This window comes from Salmo trutta, chromosome 14 (assembly GCF_901001165.1).
Source record: "Salmo trutta chromosome 14, fSalTru1.1, whole genome shotgun sequence".
Taxonomy (NCBI): domain Eukaryota; kingdom Metazoa; phylum Chordata; class Actinopteri; order Salmoniformes; family Salmonidae; genus Salmo; species Salmo trutta.
This window is the reverse complement of record NC_042970.1, coordinates 18,784,273-18,797,082: the sequence shown is the minus strand read 5'-3', so window position 1 is coordinate 18,797,082 and position 12,810 is coordinate 18,784,273. Positions and strand designations below refer to the sequence as shown.

At 41.5% G+C, this 12,810-nt stretch overlaps 1 protein-coding gene across 8 annotated transcripts in view; it reads right to left on the bottom strand.

Moving 5' to 3' along the window:
• The window catches only part of LOC115207551 (forkhead box protein P1-B), a 241,771-nt gene that overhangs the window by 155,021 nt on the left and 73,940 nt on the right, over positions 1–12,810 (bottom strand). The window contains exon 1 of one of the 8 annotated variants that reach the window (XM_029774724.1): positions 1,147–1,338. The exons of the other annotated variants lie outside the window; for them this stretch is intronic. The gene's annotated coding sequence lies outside the window, so the exon portion shown is untranslated. Of the gene's footprint in view, positions 1–1,146; positions 1,339–12,810 lie in introns of those variants that run through there. 8 annotated transcript variants of the gene reach the window in all.

Sequence of the window (12,810 nt, the reverse complement as noted above, 5' to 3'; positions counted from 1 at the left end):
TCTTTCATGGTGGCATTATATTGCACACCCACATAGTCTGTAAACAACAGCACTCAAACAGCACGCAAACAGGCTCAAAACCCACCAATTAAACCCAACTTCACATTTGGAGGTTTTTTTTGCCTGTAAGCTGAAAAGGCAACAGTGCAGCTTGCTGAATGTCAGCCTGTCTGATCCCAGAGATTCTTTGGACCTGCCCTCATGTATTGCTGAGCTAAGAACAAAGTACACAGAGAGAGCTTTTCCGCCTTAATACCAAGGAAGTGGAATTTCACTCCTAACCCTAAACAAACAAGGCAGCACATTTCTTTACACTATTTAAATGTTAACAGAGCTCTTTGAATAGAGCATTCCCTTCCTCTGTATACCCAAATTACTTCTCTCTGGCTATACACAGATTCTAATCAACTGATCCATGAAGCAAACATCAGAAAAATAACTTCATTTGGTTTCTCCTACAGTTGAGAACTAATAGCTGGGACAGAGGGAGGGAGGGAGGGAGGGAGGGAGGGAGGGAGAGAGAACCCTACACACACGGACAGCACAAAGGGGCTAACCGACAGACAGATTATGCAATGCTATTTTTACGGCCAATTCCTTTCCACCCTGTCAAACAGGAGGACTGTCAATTCTCTCCTGTGATATCACGTTTCCACTCTCCCAAGTCTCTGTGTCCTGCTCCTCCATTCGTCCACCGCAGATCCTGTGTGCTATTAATATCAATAACCCACAGATTCCATTTCCCCGGACAAAGACGGAGGGAAAGAAGGAGAGAGGAACTGATACCCTCACCCATCACAGCAGCACATTCACTCCTTTGCTATCACACCGTTCTGAACTAGAGAACAGGAGCAGCTCGCGCTCGCACACATAGTTTAGTTTAGTTCACACGATGCAAGCCTCTTCTGTGAGATCACCAGAGGACCGCTGGCCAGGCAGCCCTTAAGTCTGTCAGAAGACTTCAAACCAAACCCTGGACCTCCAGAATAACTTCAGCTCTTCAGAAGAACGCATCTTTCTACCTATGGCACAGTTCTTTGCATCACTTACAGAACAAACCCACAATACGGACACATGCAACATGAACCCATACAAGGCCAGGGAAGAGAAGGAGAAAAAGTACAATTAAAATCTTTACTGACTTACCCATGAACCGTGAGCCTGAGTTTCATTACATTACTGAAACATGAATGTAGATTCCCCAAGGTTTAACAAGACTTCTACAATCCACTTCTCAAACAGAAGAAAAGCCTGTCAGTGCTGGTAGCAGTAAAAGCAGTAGTTGTAGTGTGAGAGAGCTGAAGAGAGCCCTGACTGCAGTGTTCAGAGGAACTGGAGGTATGTGGTCTAAACACAACAAAAGCCAGAGCCTTGCTCTAGATTAAATATGCAGGAAGAGGTCCCTTTGCATAAACACAAACACTCAGCAAATGAAGGACTGGCACAGACCAGGCAGAGCAGAGCAGGCGCCTGCTGAGAGCCATACCTGTCCTCTGCCCGTTTAATTAGACAAGAGCAAGCAGAACAAATGAACGAACACCAGAACGGTCACACAACCAGTCCAGAACAAAAAAGCTACTTAGTTTGTCCTCAGTAGAGGTCTCAAAGTTTGTAAAGACACATGCCAACTTCAAACACATTACTTTTGTTGTAGGACTTGTAAAAATACAATTTGTTTCTATCAGTTGTTTTTAATACATAAATATCAAATACCTCATCTTCAACTTTTAAAATATCAATGTCAGCTACTCGCTTAACTTGTGTAAGCAAATGTGACATACTATATCACCTATAGGACATTCTAAAGGATATATCCATTACCTAAAACGGTATTGTGTAATTAAAATGAAAATTTCATTAAAGTAGGTCATGTTTGGGTATGAATATTCCTTTCAATATCCAGTAAAAGTATCATACTGCTACTACTCATCATGCCTTCAGTCATCCCCCTCTCTGCTCCCTGCTGCACTCCTATGGACACCTTCTAATGGATGAATAGAAAATAAAGGCTGAGTCTCTAAAGCCAGGGAAAAAACGGATACGATTTTGAACAGCCACAATTGTCCAGCTCTTACAGTCTACAGACCCTTTCTCATTCTTGCTCCCTCTCTCTCTCTCTCTCTCTCTCTCCCTCTCTCTATTTCTCTCTCTCTCCCTCCCTTTAACTATATGTCTCTCTATCCCCAACTCTCGGGATATGAATTCAGAAACTCATAACGGAGCGAGACTCCTGGAGTGTCTGCCTGAATCTGCCAGGCTTCATGACTAAAACTTCAAGTGAACCAAAGAGAACGGGAGACGATGCCCAAAGAAAATCTCCAGCCCAGCTTTAGATGCTGAGTGATATACTGATGCCCAGACAAAGATTTCATTTCATGTGCCCCTCTCTGAATCAGAAGGGGGAGAAGTAGAAATGGAGGAAGAGGGGTGCAGACACCAGGCTAGGGAGGGAGTAAGGGGGGGAGAGGGGGGCAGGGAGAGAAGGAGGGCCAGAGAGAAGGAGAGAGCCGCGGAGAGCAGAAATGAGACCTCTGGAAAATAAACAGGGTATAGAGTTTCAAAGGCAGGGGGACACAGGCATTCCATTGTTCAAGCCAATTATCAGTGGAAAACAATAACAACAGATGGATCCAGAGCGGCCAACTTATGCTGGAGCACCCCGGCGCTGGAGAACAGATGATGAAATGTGAGAGTGGGTTTGGGGGAGGAGGGACTGCCCTGCCGCCGAGTCACCCAGCTCAGCTCCACACACCAGATGTGAACTTCTACAAGGACAGTTAAATATGTGCTCTGTGGTCGCCACTTGTGCTACACGGCTCAGACATACCCAACAGTGGCTAGTCCACACTTCACTTCCATTCATTTCAAAAGAGATGTCTCCTTGGGCTGTTAGAAGTGAAATTATACATGTGGCACCTGTGTTTCTTCCAAAGTAAATTCAAACCTGTGCATTTTATTTATATTTAACGCATACAGATGTAAAATCTTAATTTGATCAATATTTTGTTGCTGAGAAAGAATTTTCCTGCACCACAGGAAATGCAGATGAGCTTCGTGATTTACATAAATTTTACTGAAAACTCACACTAACACACAGTTATATTAACAGTATGGCACTTTTCATTAGGGACTTTTTTGTTCAGATAGCTACAGATCAAGAAGCAACATTGTGGACTAAACGTTCAAATCCTGTTGCTGCAGGATTATTTTGCTGTGACAATATAGGTCATTTCTGGCTACTTTCTGGTAGACCTTGTTAGATGGGCATTAGGGACCAGTGGGTGAGGTATTTGCCCTTGTATATTTTGCCCTGTTACTGTGTCCATTCAGCACACATCCCAGAAGACATTGTGATGTTTTCATTTGATGTTGTTTTCCCCTTTACCTGCATGCACCTATAGTGGTCAGATTCTACCAGACACCAGCATTGGTGAGCGAGAGAGAGACCTCATTGTTTCTGGCTTCAGCGAGAAATCCCTCATATCAGTCCTAGACTGACAGGCGAGGGGAAGGGGGTGGGGGGACTCCAACCTTAAAACAAAACCAATTCTCAATGTGGCTCGTCAAGGGTGGGACATCTTTGCAGATAGTAGCACAAATGATCTGCCCTTCCTTTTAGAAGAAGAGAGGTTTTTGTTTCATTAACTTAAGACTAAAGCGTAATTATCTCCCTATAGACCTTAATCACCAGCAGAAGGATAATAGAACAGAAAGCCGTTTCCAGTTCGGTCACTCAAGTTTTTTGTCATGTTTTTTTCTTCTACTCCCGCTTCCTTTAGATGAGAGTATCAAATAATGGCAGCCGATAGTACTACAGGAGCAAAATCCCTCTTTCAAATATCTCTGTTATGGAGCATGAAAGACAAAATTGTTATCTGGTTAAAATGTTCAACTTTGCTGTAAAATGGGTTCACTTGGTTCAAACCTCTATCTCTGGTCTGTCTTTATCTGGTCTGTCTGTCTGTTCACAGAGCTAGAAGTTAGGGGGCAGAGGACGAGGGGCCCGGGGGGATGAGCCGGGGGGATGAGCCTACTGTCTTCTGTCTCTTCAGAGAGGGAGATCACTGGAGAGTGAATGTAATTTTCCATGTTTGAAATAAAATCAGGTTGAGCACAAACAGACGGGTTTATAATCGTATATAATATTTTAAACGACTTAACAGTGCTTGAAGGTGCTTGTAATACTATCCCCCAAATGGAGGATACCTCAAGGATTTCACAGAAGGAAAAAATATAGAAACTTTGCCTCGATTTAATTAGCTTATAAAAAATTATTGCCATTAGCAAATCTCATTGAAGGGGTTGAGGCGTTTGCCTAAAAAACATCTTCTTTTTTGGGACGGAGTGAAGACAAAGGTTTTTTTAGACAGAAAGTGGAGGGCAAGCATCCTTTTTGTGCACTGACACTGAGGTCGAGTTAATTAGACTATTGTCATTTTAATCAGGACAGCTCGGCGGCCATCCCTTTCTGAATGAGCCGGTGGACTTTAAACGGCTGGGGGATGTCTGTGTGTGCATTTATGCATGGGGCCCGAGGTCTCACATAACACAGCACACAGCACAGTGCCATGGGTTATGGAGTACAGTGCTGCTGGTTCTCTCACATGCTCAGAACATTAATGAGTGGGAGACACCAAGGAAACACAGACACCCCGAGTATCACCAGGGGAAACTACTCGCCTTTGCTCTGCTCATGTCTTGGTTCATTTGAAAATAATTTAAGTATCAAATATTGGAAATGATTTACTTCTGAATAGTGAGTCTATCATGTCATCTTTCTTATGCTCTCAACTGACATTAACATTTAAAACATCATTAATGTAAACACATTTTAAGGTGCTTATCACTATGGTTACAGAAATTGTACTTTTTTTCTGATTTCCATATTTTATTTACACAATGGGGCAATTGTAAGAACACACTAAAGACATAAAACAAATTGAATCTTTGCTGAAAACTTGTTATCAAAAAGAAGAAAGAAACAGATAAATCAAAACAGTCAAAAGAGTAGATTAAACTCTCCTGAAGCCATTGGTTCAACTATATTTCACTGCAAATACTTTATAAAAAAATTTAAATCTTAAAAAAAAAAATAACAACAGCACTGTTCAACCAAATACTCTCAGTTGAACTAGTTGGACTCTCAGACAAGCAGGGGTAAGCAGGGGTTAGCAGGGGTTAGCAGGGGTTAAAAGAACAGTGAACAATGCATCTCGTTGGGGTTCTACCTGCCAATCAGAGAGTTGAAAGTAGGCCCTAAACAGGGCTCCAAGTATGTCTGTAATGTTCCTCTCCTGCCCTCTGACTGATCTGGAGTCCGCTGCAGACAGTTGAGATGTGACAGATCACATGCAGACGAAAGGTCATCAAGTCATTAAGTCCCCCCACCTGCCATTACCTGAGGCCCTGAGCTGCACCCACCCATGACACTGGTCAGACAGGAAGCACACAGACAGCCAACTAAACATAGTTATTCTATATGAACTGACCCTAGAGGGAGATCTAGGGAAATCACCATGAGGTCAGTCAGTCTCCTCTGCAAACTTGACTTTGACAAATTTGAAAAACCTTTCTGTGTCTGTTTATGATTATGTTAATAGGTCTCTAACGTCATCATTTTTAACATTGATCATTAATATTTTAGAGAATGTTAAAATTAATTTGATCATATATTAACTTAATTCAATAATTCAACACATACAAATTAATAATTCAATAAAAAGAATGATCAAAAATGTTGAAGAGGAAACCAAAGAGAGACATCCAATAGCTTAATGTGGAGATATTTAACTGGAAAGGTTCACACTACTACAAAGCCTTTGGGTAGTTTACAGAGTGTGAAAGGCTATCAAAGTCCAGTCTAACTTGCTTTTCTTAATGACTATGTGGTGTTGCTACAGAAGAAGTTTACCCTGAAAACACTCTACCATCCACAAAATAAATAATCAAATCGCCTAATTACTGTACCCGGGAGAAAATGTCCCAATTTAAACCGCTATTTGAAATCTGTAATCCAAACATGTCTGCCGGAGGGTTTGACCACAGCAATTGAAAACAACAGGTTGTTCTGTTCACTGAGGTGAACATGTAGAGATAAAGGAAGAGACAAGCTGTAAAGCCGTGCTCCGGTACCAGCTCTCTGTTCCCAAAGTTCTTCCGTGAGAGATTTACAGGGATTAGATGAAGAAATGATGGCCTAATCTTTATTTGACAGGCTAGCCAATCTCTGGCTGACTGGTCACTCTTCACTGTGTAGACCAGGCCTCTTTCAGCTCTCAGCTCTCAGGTCTCAGCTCTCAGCTCTCAGGTCTCAGGTCTCAGGTCTCAGCTCTCAGCTCTCAGGTCTCAGCTCTCAGGTCTCAGCTCTCAGGTCTCAGGTCTTAGCTCTCAGGTCTCAGGTCTCAGCTCTCAGCTCTCAGGTCTCAGGTCTCAGGTCTCAGCTCTCAGGTCTCAGCTCTCAGGTCTCAGCTCTCAGGTCTCAGCTCTCAGGTCTCAGGTCTCAGGTCTCAGCTCTCAGGTCTCAGGTCTCAGGTCTCAGGTCTTAGCTCTCAGGTCTCAGGTCTCAGGTCTCAGCTCTCAGCTCTCAGCTCTCAGGTCTCAGCTCTCAGGTCTCAGGTCTAGCACCAGCAATACAGCGCCTTCACAGAACTCCACACACCTCAGTCCTGTTTAAAACCACATTTAGGCTGATCATACAAATGTATGACAGTATGAGCTCTCAATCCCATTATCATACAGAATCATTCAATGTCATTTTGGGGTGAGCAATGTGCACAAGCCTAATGCAACAGATAAAAGAATAGCAACTCTCCAAATGATACTTCATATATGGTCGCAGTCATAACGGTATACTATGGTTAACATCCTGGTGGCAATTATTTTATTTTTTTAAATCTAATTATATGCGTATCTGCAGTACCTGATTGGAAATATTGAACCAATTTCCATGTGCAGTTTAATGACAGATGGAAATAGATATTTCATGGAGATGTATAGTTAAGAGCGATAACCAATTAATCAAAGTGCCGGACAATGACACTGGCTAAATTTAAACACAGGAGAGAAAATGTCAGACGGCAGCCCCTTCCCTTAAAATATTCATTACTGCCTGTTATTACGTAGCATATAGAATTTTAAATCGCTGATTCTACTTAATTACAGTTTGCGTTGATACTTGCTACAGATGTCACAGCTTGCAGTGGCAATCTTTCACAATGTTTAACCCTGTCAAATAGTTGAGGGGTCCTTCCCCCCTCCCCATCCACCCCTCCCACTCTGTCTGTCTTCCCAATGCCTGACCCACATTCCCACGCTAACAGAGGAGAGGAGGTGGAGGAGGAGGAGAGAAGGGCTGCTTGTTTGGTGTAACATATATTTCTAAGAAAAAGACAGATTGAGTGGTGTATTCAAACAAACATCTACAGTGGGAACACAATAGCATCTATTATACTGGAACCCAAAGAGTAATGATGATGCTCCGTCCAAAAAATGGCTCTCACTGTGGAATTGAGTTCATACTAGCCAAGCATTCAAGGATATTGGATCCTTTGGATAAATAGGAACAATGTGAAAGGTTTCCAAAATTGGCATTTCAGACATTGAATTATGTCACGAGAGAATGCTGAATTACTGTACATATTATTGCTATTAAAAACAAGAACATCATGTATTGTGTCAGTACAGCACATGCACATCAACACTGTACTTCCATTTGCCTACAACAGGAAGACAAAAGGTTTGTTTGTGTGCCACTCACTAAATTCCCGTTTCTCTTTAGCAAGTAATCTCTGTTCACCAAACAGCTGTATGCAAATAGTTAGTCATGCAGCATTCAATTGTTTTGTATTAATATTTGAATATTGAAATAACACAATTCAGATCTAGATATTCCATTTCAATTTCCATATACGTGAACTGGAGTTGCACATCAACGGATGAATTCTTCACAACGATGCCGTTTTTGTAAACTCAGAAATATTGTTGTTGTTCTTTTTATTATTTTACATGATTACATTCCTGTAACATAGCTCTATTACCTAAAAGCAAGTTACCCCTGATTCCTAACTGTAGCCTATATCGCTCGTGTCAGAGATAGAACTGTCTGTATTACCCACGTTCATGCCACTTAACCAAATTGGAAACGCCGATAATACTATATTTACATAGCTGTGTTGGCTAGGCGTGATTATGATCATAAAAATGTCTCCCCACGCTATGACGGAAAGTTTAGCAGCAGTGAGTGAGTGAGGCTGAAGGACATAACTATAAGTTAGCACAGGTTACAGCAGAGCCAAGGAAAATAGCTCAATTATACACATGGGCTGCGTTTACACAGGCAGACCAATTCTGATATTTTTCCACGAATTGACCAATCACATCAGATCTTTTCACATATCAGAATTGGGCTGCCTGTATAAATGCAGCCATGGAGCTCCAGCATCATGTGGCTTTCCTGTGGTAAACAGATGCAGGGTGACTCTAGTAACCCTGCATCTGTTCACTTGTTGAGACGAAGTATTCCTGTTGCTCACCCTCACTAACACAAGCCCACACAATTTGCTTACAGGGCCGAACAGATCAGAAGATTAAACTGCAGAGGATATTATTAAGGTTGTCCCTCGTATCACCAACATTTGTTACAGTTTTATAGCCAGTCAAACAGACAAAATGGTTTTGCATACACTAGGATGATAGGATGAGTCTATAGTGTGGCTTAAGTTTCTTCCTCTCAGAGAGCCAGACTCTTCTCTGTCTCTGACAGAAGATCATCCATTTACTAAATACATAACCTGAAAACCATAAACTGGGGAAGACCATATTACAGTACTAAGTAGTAAACAAGTACACAATAAAACATGTACTCTATTTCATGATGTTATAGTCAATCAAATCACTCTGCGCTCAACATAGAGCACTCATGTTCCTCTAGGGCAGGCTGTTATCGCACTGTGGCTGTGACCGTGCCTCACACAGAGTGTCTGTGAAGGCCTTTGAGAGCATACAGTACGGTCTATCTGATCAGAGCTCCAGTCCAGACCTCAGATGTCAGAGTGACTGGGAGGCAGCGTCAGAGAGAGGCCCAGTAACCAGGCCTGTCCTGTCTTCCCTCAGCTCAGACAGGAAGCTAGGAGTAGCGCTTGCCTGCCTGCAACTGCCAGCAGCGCAGTGTTCAGTTCACAGGAGCGGTGTCTGACTGCATGCTCAGCTCAGCTCAGCTCAGGATGGCTTGTTGATTCCAGGCAGTGTGACACATCTGTTGCTTGTCACATCGTGTCGTAGCTTCATGTCTGCGAGCCAGACACAAGACGAGCAGCGTGTCGCTCCACGCGCCTCATCCTCTCTATGTGTTGACAAACAGCGCTGCAGCACTACAGACAGACAGACAGACAGACAGACAGACAGACAGACAGACAGACAGACAGACAGACAGACAGACAGACAGACAGACAGACAGACAGACAGACAGACAGACAGACAGAGTCTGGGCCAAGGACCTGCATGTCCACAGTTTGGAAGGTCAGGAGGTGGGACACATCACTGTCTGTACAACCACTATCAAACACTCACTTTGAGTCAGTTTATTGTAAGCAACTACTTTGGGTGACAGTGTTGAAGTGTATGTTCTCAATCATGCAAGGAGTGCTGAAACAATATTCAAAATGTGTATTTTTTAATGGCCATGGAAAAATTTAATTTAAGGGAAACAATTATGGAAAGTATTCACTTAACCTAAGACCTCCTCAAAATTGCCATACGTTTATATTGAGAATCAATTTCTTTCCCCCAATGTCTATAGAAATACTTTAATGCTTTAAATCAAATCTCTATCAAGGGTTTATCGGCTTAACAATGCACATTTTCTTGGACAGACATAAATAGTATGAAGTGCTTTAAGTGCCTTTAAAGAAAGTGCCAGAATATATTCCATGCGAGACTTACATTGTAAGCTTAAATACATCAGCAATGACCATTGCTAATTTATTATTTTACCATACATCTATGTACACATCATGCAATATCAGCAATAATGAAATGACATTGTTTCTCATCACCAGTCAAATCAGCCTGCATTTAGTGGGAAGAGCAGCACTAAAGAGGCTGAGAAGTAGTTACTAATGGCACTGTTTCAGAAGCTCTTTCATACATTCATAAGTGCTTCACTTCTGTGTCCTTGTCTTCTCTAATCAATATTCAAAAGTGCCTAGTAATTGCAAGTTTTGGATAAATTTACATGCAAAGGATTGTCTGTTATATTCATCAAACACTTGTCTGAGACAAAACTGTCAAAGAGCGTTCTTTTATTTTTGTGTTATCTTCTATTTATGTAATTAATGTTTGTGATACCAAAATGACATTTAGCCTACCTCTCATCCTAAAACACTTTTTTATAATAACAAATAATAATTGGCAAATTAGACAAACGTTTGAATTTCTACAAGTATTAAAGGCCAAACGGGTTATGTAAATACCACAGAAGGGGAATATTTAGATGGCTCATTTACATTATCAGATGACAAAACATTTATTTGCTCCATTCAATATCAACCTGTTTTGCAAACACACAAAACTAGACACGACACATCGGGGCTTAATACAACACACAACAGAATACTACTGATTGAACACCTGATAATATGCCGGAGCACCATGTCTGCCCTCTCAACCAGCCGCATCAAACCTCAAGATACCTTCAGTATCACAACATATCATCAGCATACCAAAACATATACCTAAAGAATCTGCAACGTTGTAAATATTCTACAACATTGCAAGTCTCTAACGTATTCTGAGGGATCATTTAAGGCCTGCATTCAAAGGATTTGTCTGGCCTTCATTAGCTTCCTCCCGGCATCAACTATCCATTTCAGAGAGAAGGTGTGGTATATTACCAGTAAAAAAATAAATAAGGCAATGTTTGTATGAGGTCTGATTTCTTTTGATTTCCCCATGATGTCAAGCAAAGAGGCACTGAGTTTGAAGGTAGGTCTTGAAATACATCCACAGGTACACCTCCAATTGACTCAAATGATGTCAATTAGCCTATCAGAAGCTTCTAAAGCCATGAAGTCATTTTCTGGAATTTTCCAAGCTGTTTAAAGGCACAGTCAACTTAGTGTATGAAAACTTCTGACCCACTGTCTGTAAACAATTGTCGGAAAAATACTTGTATCATGCACAAAGTAGATGTCCTAACCGACTTGCCAAAACTATAGTTTGTTTAACCTCTCTAGGGTAGGGGGCAGTATTTTCACGGCCGGATGAAAAACGTACCCAAATTAAATGGCCTACTACTCGGGCCCAGGAACTAGAATATGCATATTAGTAGATTTGAATAGAAAACACTCAGAAGCTTCTAAAACTGTTTGAATGATGTCTGTGAGTATAACAGAACTCATATGGCAGGCAGAAACCTGAGAAAAATCTAACCAGGAAGTGAGAATTCTGGTGCTTGTAGTCCTTTCAAGTCATTGCCTATCGAACACACAGTGACTTAGGGTTCATTTTGCACTTCCTAAGGCTTCCACTAGATGTCAACAGTCTTTAGAAAGTTGTTTGAGGCGTCTATGATGAACAGAGAGCGAACAGAGGAAGTTGGAAGTTGTTGACTCAGGAAGGTACTGCCGTTCATTGGCGCGCACTCACGTGAGAGTTAGCTGTGTTCCAAAACGTTTTTCAAGACATTGCAATCGTCCGGTTGGAATATTATTGAAGTTCTAAGTGAAAAAGGCCCTAAAGATGGATGCTATACAACATTTGACATGTTTAAATGAACGTAAATATTTTCTGAACATCATGCGCCAATGTAAAATGGGGTTTATGGATATAAATATGAACTTTATCGAACAAAAAATGCATGTATAGTGTAACATGATGTCCTAGGAGTGTCATCTGATGGAGATCCTCAAAGGTTAGTGCATCATTTTAGCTGGTTTTCTGGTTTTTGTGACGCCTGTTCTTGCTAGGAAAATGGCTGTGTGCTTTTTCTTGTGTTGGAACTGTCCTAACATAATCTAACTTTATGTTTTCGCCATAAAGCCTTTTTGAAATCGGACAATGTGGTTACATTAAGGAGACGTGTACCTTTAAAATGGTGTAAAATAGTCCTTTGTTTGAGAACTAGCGTCCCACCTGCCCAAGAGAGGTTAACAAGAAATGTGTGGAATGGTTGAAAAACGGCCTAAGTGTATGTAAACTTCCGACTTCAACTGTATCAGTGGGTAACTGGCAAACTGGGAGGGATGAGGGGTGTTGTTAAACCATGGAGGCTGTTTACATTTCAATTTAGGGAGGTGTTTAACAATGGAAGTGTTAATGGGTTTACCTGCAGAAAAGCAGTGAACCAGTCACACTGACCTGATACCTGTATTTTGGTTACAGGGGCCGTGAAAATGCAGGAATCATGACTAGGTCTTTAACTGGCTTTTATTTGTCCTTGTTTTTTAACCCCCTACCCCTTTCAGATATAAAATATAGTAGATAAAAGCAGGCATGATAAAATATTTGGATTTTGGTCTGTGTATGAAATGAATATATGTGAACAACATGGCTTGCCACACAATCCCCTCATTCCCCAAGACCTGCACAGCTCATTCCACTGCACATATCACAGGTTGTTATCATTCCAGAGAGAATTCTACATTGGTGAACGCCAGCGCTTTAATTAGATCCACTATTTGATCATTCCACAGCTGGGCTTTATTAAGGAGGGGTTCACGGCACCTCAAAATCACCCTCCGACTCCACTGAGGGAAACACAGAGCAGGATATGAGTTCAAATAAACCAGTATATTTCATATAAACCAGTATAGT